The sequence below is a fragment of the Lepisma saccharinum genome, chromosome 24 (assembly GCF_977018435.1).
Source record: "Lepisma saccharinum chromosome 24, izLepSacc3.1, whole genome shotgun sequence".
NCBI classification, from domain to species: Eukaryota; Metazoa; Arthropoda; class Insecta; order Zygentoma; family Lepismatidae; genus Lepisma; species Lepisma saccharinum.
This window is the reverse complement of record NC_139252.1, coordinates 61602418-61619306: the sequence shown is the minus strand read 5'-3', so window position 1 is coordinate 61619306 and position 16889 is coordinate 61602418.

Here is a 16889-nt window from a genome sequence, read left to right as displayed (position 1 = left end):
TTTGGATCTGGAAATTTTCTTGGTCGCTTCGCTCGTAATTTGTTGTCTGTATTGCTTCGAAAATTACCAGGGAGAGAAGTACTGCTCCTAAACGGTTTTATCTTAGATGCATGAACAATTGTTTGGAGGGAAAGGAGCGCGTACATTTGAGAGAGAATTTGTATGATTTTTGCTGTTGGTTTGTTATGGAGCGGATGAATTGATTATACCTATATGTATTTCATATATATACCCCCCCCCCCCACACACACATATATATATATGGGAGTGAGGCGGGGCAATAAATTTGAAACGGTGAGATAAAATTAAGCTTTTCTTTCCCGACTGAACTTTCATCAAGGCTCTTGCCCCCCCCCTCCCTAATCAGAGGGTCTGCGCACGCCTATGGTTAGATAGGCCTACATTCTGACTTGGGCGCCGTGAAACGAAAAAGTCTGGGAACTCCTGGACGCAGAGTGACTGTAATAGACCGGGGGAGGACGAGAGAGTGTGGGGTTGTAGGTCATATATTTTTCCTTTCACTTGTTAGGAACTTCGGATATAGTGAACCAAGTAACTGAATGCGTGGGGGTTCAAACCAATATTACATCTTTAATCTTCAATATCTCAAAGACAAATGTATTTATGTGTAAAAAGGGGGGAGGTATAATTAACCGAAAGCAAAATATCAATTCAGCAAGTTTTTGATTGACTTGTCAATTCGACTGAGTTAACGAACGAAGCATTTGATACCTACTATTTGCAGTTCCCACAAACCTCTGCAGACATAACTAAAAATAATTCCAGTTGGGGATTATGCGGTTAATACAACTCTAATCGAATTGCGTGGATGTTTTATTTATTATGTATTATTATTATTTTATCTTTTTTCAGCGCCCTTGAGATTCAACAAATACCCGACGAAGAAGAAGTTAACCCTAACGGATGAATCGGCGCTGGATTGCAACTGCCCCAAGCGCTGCAGCCACGTTGCCTACAAGACGGAGAGCCTTTATCTCGACACGTAAGCATTGTTGCAGCACAGGCATGGGCAACTCGCTTGCTCTCGTGGAGGCCAGCGAGCGCTGCGTGCGGTGCGAACTTTCCCGACAGCGCCTTGAATAACGTTGTGTGGAAAACGGCACAGTTCTGCGCGCTCTGGTTGGTTCCATTCGAAAATTATCCGCTAGAGGCGCTGGTGTTGAACCCGGTGCTTGGTATTCGTCTGCTTTTAATGGAAATAAATGGAGTTTTCGCTGCAACGTCTGATTCTTTTACATGAAGCGTTTCTATGAATGTGATAATTGCTATGATATTTGGTACAGTGGTCGCGAAGATATTAACGAACATTCTAGACAGTCGACCACCTCCTGTTATCGTCATACTTTCGTTAATAATACGGGAGAAAAAATATGCGTGGAATGCTTTTGCAAATACATTTTTGTGTATGAATTAGGTTCTTATTATTATCATCATCATCATCATCATTTCTTTTAAAGATATACATACTGAAGCATTTGTTTTGTATATTTACTGTCTCTTTTCTTCCGCTTTAAACTAATCACGGCGATGATGATAATGATGATTCCATGAAACGACAAGGGGAACCCCACAAAACTTTCCATCGACATGAGTTTAAGAAAACTTTCAAACCTATGGGACAAACGACACGGGATGTTCACACTGTCACACTAGTGACACACACTTCCAGACTGTAAAATAGCATTCATTGCACATGAGGGTCCAAACAGCAAACGACACGTTCATATGGCGTATTTGCGTGCTACTTGTTACTTCGGTCGGAAATCTCCTTAAAGGAAGGGTGCTCAGACCGAGGCGACGCGCTACAGGGGGAGTTCCCAACTAAGTGACAAGCGACATGGTGCCTTCAGTCTATTGGCAAGCGTTCGCTGCTAATTGTGCGAACAACAGATAGGCGACACGAAAAACCGCACATTACAACAACAGATCTAGGCGACACGATAAGTCACACGTGTCGCTTGTGCGTCGCTCAAACTGGGCCATTTCCTCAATAGCTTGCAACATGTTTGTTGTTCGCGCATGCGCGATGCAATGAGTGTCTTGCTTTAGGGAGATTGCGCACCAAAGCGACAAGGGGCACGCGACACTTATCGCTTGAGGATTTCAACAACCGAACGCTGGCCTGTGCTTCCCGTCATGCCGCTACGATGTGAAATGTTGCTCTTGATTGGCTCGTTTCCAAGCAACATGTGTCGCTCCGGTGTGAACGTTGCCTTGGACCGAAGGACCCGTGTCGCTTTGGTGTCGAAGGAGCCGTGAAATCCTCGTATCGTTTGTCGCGTGTCGCTTTGGTGTAAAATCTACTTGAGGAAACGATGCAGTCAGAGCTTGTGTCCCTACGGTTCGAAAGGCTGCATTGATTACGGACTGCTCGCTTCCAAGCGACACCTGTGGTTTGTCGCCTCGGTATGAAATATCTCTCAGGATACTATTTATATTCTAATAACATAGAAAAATAAAACTCTAATTCACAATCCAACACCTGACGTCCGGAATCACTTTGCGATGTTTCTCCTTGTGTTACGCATGCTATTTATTTATTAATTTTATTTTACTTTTCTTTCCAAATTAATGTAATTTCGTGACTGCAAATCACTCCACAAATATAACTGTTTCCATCAATTCACGTACCGCATTTCAAGACAAACAAATCTACATAATATATTCCAAAAACTAACAAAGCCGCATTACTTTCATAAGAAAATTAGCACCGACATTGATCGCACTGCCATCTATGTTTCTCATCCGTCTGGGGAACCAGTTTCTTGGGTCGTTTTCCACACTACGTTATTCAAGGCGCTGTACCTCAAGGCCAGATCAGAAGTGGGGCGGCCACTTGTACTGAGACGTAAAACAATACTGTGGGGGAAGGCACCCTTCTTTCCAACCAAGGATGCCCCCCCCCCTCCAAGGCCTATGACGCACTCCCCCCAAAAAGGAGACTCGGAGCAACCACAAAGAAAACACCAGACACTGTTTACCACTGGCCGAGATGCCAACAATCGAAAGGCGCATGACATTCGAAACCTTTCATTCAGTTAAAATTAAAAGACTGAAGAAAGCAAAAGCACGGGTAAATTTCATATTTACTAAAGCCCCTATCACACGGAACTGGATTTCTAGTTGGAATGCCCTAGTTGGCGATGAACTGACTTTCTGGGTAGTAATCATGGCCGCCTGGCTGACTGCTTGACTGGTTTTGCGGAATAGGGCATGTTCTAATTGCTACTTGCTTTCCTCGACAGGATTCTGTGGAACAGCCAATCAGAGCAAAGTTTGGCCATGTGAAGATATTCTGTGAGTTTGTAAAGTAGCCTTTTTTTGTCTGTGACTTCCGAGTGCATACAACACGAAAGGCATGTTTACAATTGAAAAAGCTAAAATATTCTTCCATACGTGTACAGCAAACGTTGTAAAGTATGTATTTAATCCGCGCCGTTCTTCTCTACCTAAAACCATTTAATACGAAGCGATATTCCTCTCGGTTGGATAGTTATCGTAGTTTAAAAGTGTGAAGTGATCCGTTGTTTACATCTCGCGCGGCCGCCATTATGGGAACGAAAGACTATCGACAAGTACGGTATAACAAGTACCGTGTGAGGCGAAAACTAGCAAATGGGTAGCTAGTCCAGCGTCAACTAGAGCATTCCAACTAGAAATCCAGTTCCGTGTGATAGGATAGGGGCTTAACATAAAACGTCCAAAACTGCTGCGGCTCACTGCCATTCTTAGTGTACTGAACCTTATTCTTAACAGTTTGTCTGCTTGACTAAGCCCCGTGACAGATTAAGTTTGCAGTAACTTATCGCATACACAGACCCAAACGTGCGCGCAGAATATATAGTTCCGCTGCAATACTGCCGATTTCCTCACTGTCTGTGATATGAACAGCTCGCTGGTTAAGCAAGACTGGCACGGGAGATGCTGAGCGCCGTTCTCGAGTTGATTAATATATAAAACCTGCTGCAAACGTAACCTGTAGTGGGACATAACCTTGTATCAATGTGCACAGCACGTGTCGCGTTGTAATCAAGGGATCCCGGGTTTGATACCCGGTGGAGGCACATAGTGGTTCGGAACTATAACATTTTGGCCACCCCAAAAATTACCATGACACAGGCGCGTCACGAATCCCACCTGTAGGCACCCCTGCTGCCAACAATACCATACTGCACACCAGATGGCTGCACGAACGCAGCCGCCGAAGCCTCCTGCCTCGCTCGCTCCCTCCTTTCCGTCCCTCTTACATATGTACTGTACCGCTGCTCGCTCTGAAGTTCACACGTGCATACGAGAACGCTCTTCCACAATTACAGCGGGTTGCCCAGGCCTGTTGTAGCATTGACTGAACCCGTAGAGGGATTTTGACCAGTTTCTTTTCGATAGAATGAGTGTAACAGTGGGTAAGAGTTAACTTTACATTTTTCATGCATCAACTTATAATAATAATAAACACCTTTACATTGTTTGGTGTAGAATGTATTTACATATTTGGATTAAGAATATCAATGAAGATATTAATCAAAATTTCCAAGCGAAATTCTTAAAAGCAACACTAATAAACTTTCGTTCCTAATCTGTCGGTAAGGCTGTTGTCCGAAATATAAGTGTAAATTATTCGAAATTGCCGAGCGTTTGTTTATGTTTTCCATGGAATTGTTTATTGTTACAGCGAAATAAGATCAGATCGTTTATGTTTCGCAAGTAGCAAATCGACTAAATGTTTATTTCGTTCTATTTCGAAGGACAAAACCGTTGGTAATTCCGTGCAGGATGTAATCTGGCAGAATAGCATAATTTGAAAAATATTTCGTGTTATTTAATGAAATCACATACATTAGGGTGTACAGGGTGGCACAATATACGAGGACGGACCTCCGCTACGTCGTCAGAGGTCGAATCCCGGCCTGGGCATGGGTGTTCTTTGTGGGCGTTCCTTCATCAATTTCACTATGTCATCATCATCGTCGCGATTAGACATAAGTGGAAGAAAAGCGACGCTAACTAACAAAAATACGAGGAGACCAGGTGTGACTAACGACTGAAGTCATTGTAGGCACATGGCCGGAAAGAGGCACGTACTCAGGGGAGGGCTCGGCAGGATGTAGCCCCTCCTGAAATATCTTACAAATATCTTAGTTAAATAGTGTATAATGCTAATTAATTTTACCACCTTAGCAGGATTAAACATCTTGTACAATAAGTTCTAATACACTGAGAAATTCATCTTCAGGTCTTCTACCCCCCCCCCCTACTTTTTCGCCTTTAGGTTGTGGCTGCTGATAAGGGATGACCCTCTTCCCCGAAATAAAATTCTGGTTACGGGCCTGGTCGAAAATGTATAAATTCATGTTGTTTTAAAATAATAATTATAATAAATTAAATCTTGAGCATATCTATAAGGTAAACTGCCATAATATCGGATACCCGCCCAATATCGGATACCATTATTTCTCGGCTCGTGGGTGCTGCCATCTGCAACAATTCACTGAACTACGTTCATGGATTGCCGCCAATACTTCATTGCAAGTGGGAACGCTGTTGAGCACACTGCGCGTGAACGATCGACGGAAACATAAATTTTCAGTTTCTGCGTTTTTGGAAGCATTTCATGAACAAATGTTTTCACATTGAAGGTAAGGAGAAACTATAGCTTACTTATATTTCATAGAAAGATGGAGTCTTAGAGTATGTTAATATGCTAGTCCTGTTCCGGTAAATGTCTTTGTTTGAGATTAACATTATGTTTCCCACGAGGCAGCGTTCGGCCTAATATCGGATAGGGAGGCCTGACAAATATAGGATATCAAATTGGTCTAATTGACATTCCCCAATCCCAAATTGCGGCACAAAACATGTCAAGAGCAATCTGACTCAGAAGAATGTGACGCTAGTTTGAAAATAAATAATAGGTTTCTTCTATCATGAGATGTAATTTTATATTATATAATGTTAAATTCCTATCCGATATTAGGCATACCCACTATCCGAAATTCGGACGGCTTTTTTCGATTCCTCAAATTTGCATTGTTTTTTTTTTATTTTGTACTGTAAAACAAATAATTTAACAATAAGGGAGATAAACACATCACAAGGCAAAAGGTAAGGTACCAATAATTCATATTACCAAAAATTATGCATTTCTGTTAAATTTTAGTGGGTTAATTATGGTGATTTCAAAAAGTATCCGATATTATGTCGGTTTACCCTACGTTTATTTATTACTTGCAGAAGCACGATGGGTTCCACCGAATTCTTTGGCTACGTGGACGTGTTCTACAAGAGTCTCGGCGGGGTGAGGTACATGACGGATGTTGCATTTGGGTTCACCGAGCTTCTGGGTAAGGATCATTCAGTTAAGTTTCATGTAGCGTTCCCAGAAATTTCCTTACGAGGAAGTGGGAAGAAGGAGAGATTTTGCATTTTTATTGGCTTGTCAATTATTATTTTCAATTTACGTATCCAATTACATTTGAAACGTACAGAGGAAAAAAACTATATGTCCAATTTTTACGATTTGCTTTTCTCGATGATATTAAATAGCTTAGTTAATGTAGTTTCGTATGGGGTAACTGTACAGACGGAACACTCAGTGTCCTGAGAAATGTGAAAGTTTAAAAATGGTATACAGGGGGAAAGTAGTTAGTCTTGAAACTTTGAATATATCGTTCCTAAAAACAGGAAAATGTGACACATCAGGTTTTTCCCCTGCACTCTTCATTTTTTAAAATTAAAGGCAACCAACATAAATATCTCTATTGGCATATCACAGACTTTGCTCTCGATAAATCAATAATTTTGTCCAAAAATCCGAAACATTTCTTTGATAGAACTCAATTTATATGATATATTTGATTTGATTGATTGATTTAGTTTATTTTACTTCGCGTTTTGTGCCTCTTGGCTAATTTTTGAAGATGGGGATGAGTGATGAAATGATGAAATTGATGAATGGATATTCACAAACAACCAAGCCCGAGTGGGATTCAAACCTGGGACCCTCGGCGTCGCAGCGCGATGTGCTAACCACTTTTTTTTTTTTTTTTTTTTTTTTTTTTTTTTTTAAGGAATACCCCTATTCGGCAGTATCCCCTGTCATTCACACATTTTCACAATCTTTCACACATGTCAATTTTCACTGTATTCACATTGGTTCTCATTATTCGGACAAACACAAACATCCAAGCCCGAGCGGGATTCGAACCCGGGACCCCTAGCGTTGCAGCGCGATGAGCTAACCACTCGGCCACAGGGTCCGGCTTGATTTGATTTGAAAACGTATCATAAATAAAAATCTATGTGTGTTGAATATTTCTTACAGTCTGCTTACTGTAGCGCCACAATATCTGTGCCCTCGGAATGCAATATACACTTCCATCATGCGATACTAGCGCCACAATATCTGTACCCTCGGAATGCAATATACACTTCCATCATGCGATACTAGCGCCACAATATCTGTGCCCTCGGAATGCAATACACACTTCCATCATGCGATACTAGCGCCACAATATATGTGCCCTCGGAATGCAATATACACTTCCATCATGCCATACTAGCGCCACAATATCTGTGCCCTCGGAATGCAATATACACTTCCATCATGCGATACTAGCGCCACAATATCTGTGCCCTCGGAATGCAATACACACTTCCATCATGCGATACTAGCGCCACAATATATGTGCCCTCGGAATGCAATATACACTTCCATCATGCCATACTAGCGCCACAATATCTGTGCCCTCTGAATGCAATATACACTTCCATCATGCGATACTAGCGCCACAATATCTGTGCCCTCGGAATGCAATATACACTTCCATCATGCGATACTAGTGCCACCCCCAGAACTCCAATGGCGGAGTGCCAGTGTGAGCAACATTAAAGAGGGGTGATTTATGTTAAGTCAAATGTTTATTATCCCACTAAAACACTACACAAAAGTTCACCATTATTTAAGCAAATGTTGTTTATCGTTTACGAAATTCGACGACGATCAGTAATAATTCCCTCTAATTTACTAACTCTATCTGCCATGGTCAGACATGAATAACGACAATGATCTTCCATTGGCCACGTTTAGAATGCTATTTTTTCTATGAACAATTTAAAATTACTTGCACAACTGCATATATATCAGAAAATGATTTCTAATTTATTTTTTATCATGCAGTCTCTATTGGTGGAATATTTGGACTCTTCCTCGGTTCAAGCTTAATAAGTGGTTGGGAGCTCCTGTACTGGCTACTTATCCGACCAATCACAAGGCCGCTCTGGAACAAAATGTCCTGTAAACAGAACAAGCCTCCAGAAGATAGAGAACCTATCAGAAACCATAGCTCAAAGGACTTCAACAATTTTGTTAGAATTTTGCGCCGCTAAAACAATTCCTACTGGCATTGTCAAAAATCAATTTGGTGTATGTCGTCGTCTCGGAAATTCAGAAGTTTTAATGCCAATGCTTTTGTAACAAATGTAAAAATGGCCCCACTCACACACAAAGGGATAATATAGTGCGAACTCCAGGGAAAGTTTCTGAATGCACTCCAGTCCTAGAAGATACAACCGCTGGAGAAATTGCAGACCTGACCCAGGATTTGCTGCTGAGGTTACGAGAAATCCCCTAGCCACCGAAACGCAAGCCTGTCTCGTCTTCTCTGGCTCTTTGATCGACACCGCAGAACAACAGTCTTTCCACGTGTGAACTCAGCTGGGAAACTTCGTTCCATGGAAAGGACTAATTGAATTACCTCTTTAACTCCGAAGAAATGTTGTGAAATGTTGTTTGGCTTCTATGAATAAAGGTTGAGAACTTTGCAACTGTATATCCCACTGGTTCTCAAACTGTGGTACGCGTACCCCCAGAGGACACGATGCTGCATGTGTGCGTAGAGCAGACTTTCGTAGCTTTAACACTCAACAGGAAAATAAGGCTAACTTTGTCACCGACACTCTAATCTTTGTTTCATGTGTCTCGAAATAAAATACTCGTTCGAAATCTACAATAGACTAAATTTGGAGCCGAATCTCCGCTTGAAAGTTTCAAGTGCACAACTAGACATAAAAAAAAACCTGTAAGGCTATGCAGGGACATCCTTCTCACTAGAAACCGAGGAGTTACAATAAAACCTCGAAAATCGTGCTTGACAGTTTCTTTACAAACTTATTTTTGTTCTTTACTTTTTTTAATAACTCTGGAAAAATATATGAAAACTATAGTTTGTTATGTAAGCTCCGCGACAGGTTAAGTTTGCAGCAGGTTTTATGTATTAATCCGCGCGAGTAAGGCGCTCAGAATCTCCCGTGCCAGTCTCGCCTCAACCGCCGAGCTGTTGATATCACATACAGTGAGAAAATCGGCATCATTACAGCGGAACTATGTTGGGCCTACATATGCGAAAAGTTGCTGCAAACTTAATCTGTCGCGGGGCTTAGCTACTTCTTGGAATGGAATACATGGGTCTCACATTTTTATTCTTGCAACTAATCATAAAGAATGTAAACGCACGAACACACAATAAAATAATAAACGTAGGATTGTAATGTTTATTTGTTTCCCATCTTCCCACATACAGCCCGAATGCCATTTTGCTCTATTGCAGGTACACGCCTCCAACACATCAAAAACGCCTCATCAATCAAGCAGAAAAACACACTATTCTGATAAAACCTATGGTGGAGGTGCATCAGACGTTTAGTTACGTCCGGGATTAGCCCGGACAGTTCTAGTTTTTTAGTGCTGTCCGAGATTGCAAAATGTCCGGGGTTTTCAGAATCTGAACATGAATATAGTTATCGGTATTGAATATTCACGACCAGAATTTATGACCGGCAAGGATCGATCGATTATAAGGATCGATTATACCTTTTCTTTCTTCGAGATATCGACTTCCGAGCGGTTCCGTTTACGTACTTCCGTGAGCGTCTTGGTGGTCAAGGCAAGCAATTTATAAGGTGTTTCAAAAGACTGATATTTCATGTGCCAACATTTCTAAAATGGTTGAGTTTGGTTATTTGTTATGTCTTTGCCTGAAACATCGGCTCCAGTTGAGAGAGTGTTTTCAATTATGGGGAATATTTGGTCTGCAGAAAGAGGTAGACTTCCAGTATCCACTGTTAAACATCTGCTGAATGTTAAAATTAAGTCAGAACTTTTATGTGAATTTTATGATGTTATTAAAACAAAAAGCCATTTCTGAAGAAAGCCATGTCTAGTGAAAAGTACAACTGATTCAACTAACAGATAAAGCTACCTAGAACAGAGAGGTTTCCTAAACATCAGAAAATGTATTATTCAATTAAACATTTGAAAATTAATTGATTGATTTTAGAAAATAATGTTAATATTTTTCATGTACAATTTATAGTTTAATGTTCCAATAAAATGTTAAGGATTTTAAGTAATTTCAATTTTTTTTTGTTAAAAAAAAACAACAACTGAAATTCAGCAGTAACGAGCTGATCGCAAATATGTCCTGGGTTGGACCCAAAAAAATATGGTAAGCCTAACAACGAGAGAAAGGTTTGAGAACAGCTGATATAGCCTATGTGTTCTGTTCTGTTCTAAACGGCTAAAAATATGTTTCCGATGTCCGCACATTTTGTAAAGACCTTCGTCGAAAAACACGATACTGTGACTGATTCCTGCAACAGGGGCGCCCATCCTCCCCCTCAAGGTCTATGACTCACTCCCCCCAAAAAGGTAGAACATTTCCCCCTTCCCCACTTTATGCCTAACTATTTACTCAATTTTCTTTTGTGAGACAAAATTTGCGGAACAATATAATACAGATATACGTATTTAAGCAATGGATGCTTACTTCAGGTATTTTTACAATATAGACATTTACATGTATATTACTTTGCAATAATTGAAATAACATTTTACATAAGTGATAATAACGTCTGACTTTGCAAAGTTGTTGCAGCAAATTTATTGATAATTTCCTCTTTTTTGGCCACTTTTAAAACATCGGACTCTCAGGATGGAATTAACGTAGATATTAAACACTAAGCAGCCATTCACGAACGTAGTCTATTGTTAATGATTCTTGTGACACTCATTGTGCGTTCTGCAGAGTAACTTGTCACTTGTGTGGAGATGAGAATTTTATAAAATACTTGGAAAGGTCGAAAGCTGGACAATAACAACTGGTCAAGCAGACAGCAAGGATTGACTAACCAACCTTGTATCAATGCGAACAGGACGCCCCCACACCCCTTCCAAACCGATTCTAAAGGCACAGGAGGTAGAAAAACTGTACATAATGACCATAACTAAGAATCAATAAGTCAATGAAACGAAACAATCCCCTCCATTCTTGTGTGCCCCCCCAAATTCCCATGACGCAGGCGCGTCATGAATTCCCCCTGTGGGCACCCCTGTCCTGTAATGATAGTAAACGATGAAGTGGATAAGTCTCTTCCCAGCAACTTTAAAACTGCAACACGATAAATACAGCTAAAAATCAAGGTGTTCCTTTTTGCATTTTTGTTATTTTACTAAACACAATGGAACACGCATTGACAAGGACTCCGAAGGTAGATTAGTTTGCCAGCGGAGCACAAGCTGAGTGAATGTATGTAGGAATCTTGGTAGAGGAGACAGAAATATTTGTTACATCACATAAAATGGACTTATCAAGTCTAAGAAAATTAAAAAAAATAATAATAAGCAAATATTGTAATGGATGTGTGTAAGGGCGTACCGAAAGAGATGTAGGGATTTTCTTTTTTGTAGGAAAATGGGGCATGACAATACAATTCATTTCGAATTTTAAGTCCACTTTATGCACAGGTAGACTAATCGGGACAACCTAGAATTTAAAATCTCCCCGATGGTGTAATGCAACCATCTTCGCCTTGTATTCAAGGGGTCCTGCCTGGGTTCGATACCCGGTGGAATTGATGAAGAGGTCCTCACTAAAAACACCCATGCCTAGAGCGGGATTCGAACCCGGGCCTCCTGGTGACTACCCCGTCGGTAAGGATAACTAGAATTCATTTGCTCATTTTTCTTTTCCATTTCATTGAAAGCGTTTATAAGTAATTGAAACGCCATTTTAACATCTTATCACTCAGGAAGTATTGGAAAAGAGGGCAATCATTACTTCCGGAATGATTGACGACACTTCCTCAAGGAAAGGTTTGGGCCAGCAAAAGAGGAAGGAAACGTGTTCGAGAATGGTTTAGAAACAATACTTAGAAGACAAAAGTCAGCCAGTCTGTTAAAGAGATCTTAGAAGTTTGTAGGTCCCGCAGCAAAAAAAAAAACATAGTGAGTGTAACTTATAGGAAGCAGAGCGGTGGTTAAATAGGTTGGAAGAGTTATTTCTTAGTAAAAATATTTGCCTTGCAATATTGCATTTGTTCATAATTACACATTTAAAATTGAAATGAAGCAACAAATAACTTGACTTTAATCCGGTTCTCGAGGTGTTCATATATTATAATGAAAGGCTACAGTAATAATTAGATAATTTAAAAAAAAAAACGAAAACAATGTGAAATATATTCGGAACACTTAACTCAGAAACATTTGTGAGTAGGCCCTATCCAGAAAGAATTGTTGTATTCCAATTAGTGATATCTGCATGCATGTGTTGCCTTGACGTAATCTACTTGAAGATTGCATTTGCTTGTTTGATTTAATTTTGGTTATTTTGCGTCGCTCTTCTGCCAACACACTCGACTCGCCCCTGTATCGCATCAACAGAATGCTATGCTTTACTGCAAGTGTCCGAAAAATCTTGAAATTACTAGTTTTTATTCTAGAAGTGTAAAAATAGTCACTTGAAAAAAAAATAATGTGTATAATTCAAGATTTTTACAGTGCCGGGAAATTGCAAAGGTTTCCCGTCCCAAAGTCTGGATTTTAAAATCTTCTCGTCCCGATCCCGCCCGAACAAAAAATTTCCGTCCCGCACACCGCTAGAAAAAAAAATGATATCTTGAAATATTGATCCAATCGACTATATGATTTCGATTATGTCCACCTGTCACCTCGATTTAGTCCGTATAGACCGTGTTAATAATGTAAACATAAACATTGGTGAGGTCTTGCCCGGTACCCCCCGGAACCGTTGTTGCCAGTGCAGATTCGCCGGCATTCGAAGTAAGAAATGAGCGCTTGTTTTCATCTGTTGTGTGACTATAGTTAAGAAAGGTATTTGTTAAAGTTCTGCTATGAAGGAGTGGACGTCTAGAATCCGTCGGATGATCAACTGCAGAGCAGATTATTAAAATATGACGTGTCTTTGTGGCCGCCAGTTGTATAGCGCACTACGTACCATACACGTTAGGTGGCAAAGCAGCCTACGGCTGAACCTCGCCCGCTAAATAAAAGAATTATTATTATTATTATTATTATTATTATTATGTACACGAACGACGAACGTTTAGATATATTCAATTATTTTGTAAAAGGAAAAGTGAGGGAAAGATAATTCTATAAAACTAGTGATATTATTATATTATAAAGTATGCTTAAGTGAATCTTTGCCAACAAATCTGCAGAAGTAATGACACATAACAAATGCTAGTAAATATATGTGCTTTCAACGTCGCCTTTCCGCCTGAGGGATTTAGGGAAAACCTATGATATTACATGCCACTTTCACTTGCACGAATTTACTTCAAGCAACAAGGGAGTTTTACGACTGAAGCGACAAGCGATATCGGGATTTCGCACAGAAGCATTCGATCTTAACCATTCACCAGTCACGCTTGGGTAAATAACGTGTCGGGGCAATACAATGCACGATATTGATAAAATGGCCCAGTCCGAGCGACAAGCGACACCTGCAATTTGTGGTTCGGAAGGTGTTGTTTATTTTTTAATGTTGGTTTCCAAGAAAGACGTATCGCTGCAGTCGGAAAGAAAGCTTCCTTTCGAACCAATTCACCACGAGAAAATGCACGTATCGCTTGGACTAGACTGCTGTTTTCTCAGTACTGTACATCGTGTAGCCTCGCTCTGCTGTACTCGTATGCAAGGTGAATTGTTTCCTATAGAGTAAAGGGGCTGTTGCTTGTCGCTTCGGTGTGTAATCTCCGTGCCACTTAAAATAAAGTGAATCCTCAGGGATCATGAAAATTTTCGAACAGAACCGACACGACAAGCTGCACGTGTCACTCAGATTCCCAATGGCGTGTATTGTGCCCCCGAGACTTGATTTCCCATGACCGGTAAATGCTTATTTATAGACTAAATGGACCTGTGTCGCTTGTCACTTCGGTACGAACCACTGCTGTCGCGTGTCGCTTCGGTTTGAAACCTCACTAAGAGGCGTGCTTTTCACATCAACATCAACATCAACATGCTTGTAACAAAATGCAAGTCGTAAAAATCCTTTCCGGGTACCAATCCTTTCTCGTTCTGCTTGTATCAAATGGTTTCATCTCTCTACGTCCTTCGCAAACCTACGAAGTGATACTTGACTCAATAAATTTGTTCCCAGTCGAACTGTGCAACCATATGCTACACAGCTGACACCCTATTTCCTTGTAAAAGAATCTCCACTTTGCCCTTTCATATCAACGTCCATAGTATCGTTACAGCGCCTAGAATAACGTAGTGTGGAAAACGGCATGCTTCTGCGCTCTCTGGATGGTTCCACTCGAAAATGATCCGCTAGAGGCGCTGGTGTTGACCCCGGTGCTTGGTGTTCGACTGCTTATAATGGAAGTAAATGGAGTTTTCGCTGCAACGCCTGATTCTTTTACATGAAGCATTTCTATGAATGTGATAATTGCTATGATATTTGGTACAGTGGTCGCGAAGATATTAACGAACATTCTAGACAGTCGACCACGTCCTGTTATCGTCATACTTTCGTTAATAATACGGGAGAAAAAATACGCGTGGAATGCTCTTTGCAACTAAATTTTTGTGTATGAATTAGGTTCGTTATTATTATCATCATCATTTCTTTTAAAGATATACACACTGAAGCATTTGTATTTTTGATATTTACTGTCTCTTTTCTTCCGCTTTAAACTAATCGCGGCGATGATGATTGCATGAAACGACAAGGGGAACCCCACAAAACTTTCTTAGTGCCATCGACATGATTGTAAGGCAACTTTCAAACCAATGGGACAAGCGACACGGGATGTTCACACTGTCACACTAGTGACACACACTTCCAGACTGTAAAATAGCATTCATTGCACATGAGGGTCCAAACAGCAAACGACACGTTCATATGGCGTATTCGCGTGCTACTTGTTACTTCGGTCGGAAAGCTCCTTGTAGGAAGGGTGCTGAGACCGAAGCGACGCGCTACAGGGGGAGTTCCCAACTAAGTGACAAGCGACATGGTGCCTTCAGTCTATTAGCAAGCGTTGCTTGCGAACAACAGATAGGCGACACGATAAACCGCACATTACAACTACAGATCTAGGCGACACGATAAGCAACACGTGTCGCTTTGTCGCTTCTGCGTCGCTCAAACTGGGCCATTTCCTCAATAGCTTGCAACATGTTGCCGTGGTTTGTTGTTCGCGTATACGCGATGCAATGAGTGTCTTGCTTTAGTGAGATTGCGCACCAAAGCGACAAGCGGCACGCGACACTTATCGCTTGAGGATTTCACCAACCGAACGCTGGCCTGTGCTTCCCGTCATGCCGCTACGATGTGAAATGTTGCTCTTGACTGGCTCGTTTCCAAGCAACATGTGTCGCTTCGGTGTGAAATGTTGCTCTTGATTGGCTCGTTTCCAAGCAACATGTGTCGCTTCGGTGTGAAAGTTGCCTTGGACCGAATGACCCGTGTCGCTTTGGTGTGAAATCCTCGTATCGTTTGTCGCGTGTCGCTTTGGTGTAAAACCTCCTTGAGGAAACGGTGCAGTCAGAGCTTGTGTCCCTACGGTTCGAAAGGCTGCATTGATTTCCGACTGCTCGCTTTCAAGCGACATTTGTGGTTTGTCGCCTCGGTATGAAATATCTCTCAGGATACTATTTATATTCTAAACATAGAAAAATAAACTCTAATACACAGTCCAAGACCTGACGTCCGGTATCACATTGCGATGTTTCTTCTTGTGTTACGCATGCTATTTATTTATTAATTTTATTTTACTTTTCTTTCCAAATTAATGCCGTTTCGTGACTGCAAATCACTCCACAAATATAACTGTTTCCATCAATTCACTTACCGTTTTTCTAGAGAAACAAATCTACACAATATATTCCAAAAACTAACTAAGCCGCATTACTTTCATAACAAAATTAGTACCTGGGTCGATCGCACTGCCATCTACTTGTCATCGTCTCGGGGAACCAGTTTCTTGGGTCGTTTTCCACACTACGTTATTCAAGGCGCTGTAGTATCGTAAGCGTAACCGGATGTTTGAGGGGGACCAGACAAGTGCGCATGCTCCGCTGTAGCTCCGCCTTTAACACCGTCTATATTCAAGGGCGCCGACTTTTCAAAATTTCTGTGGGTGCATATCAATGGCGGATAGATCTGTAATTATCAAGTATTGTATACTTTAAACAACTTACATGCACAATGATTGCAAGAGGCAATGATATTATCAACACATTACTAAAAGAAAATACCACATTCATACAAATTAAAATGAAAAAATCTGCATAAATGCAAATAATTTTAATTGTATTGCAGAATGAACTATGCAAGGATTTTGTTGTGAACAGAAACTACAAAATGACTAACTTTGTGTACCAAATAATAATAATAATAATAATCATGACATGTTAACTTTCAATATAAAACACATTCCTTCTTACGTCATTTGCACTTATGAATTTGTTTGCAATTTTGGTAATGTCAATATTTTTAGTCATTTCTTTATGAACATGCAAAACTGCCAAATCATTCAATATTATTTGGGTCATTGTT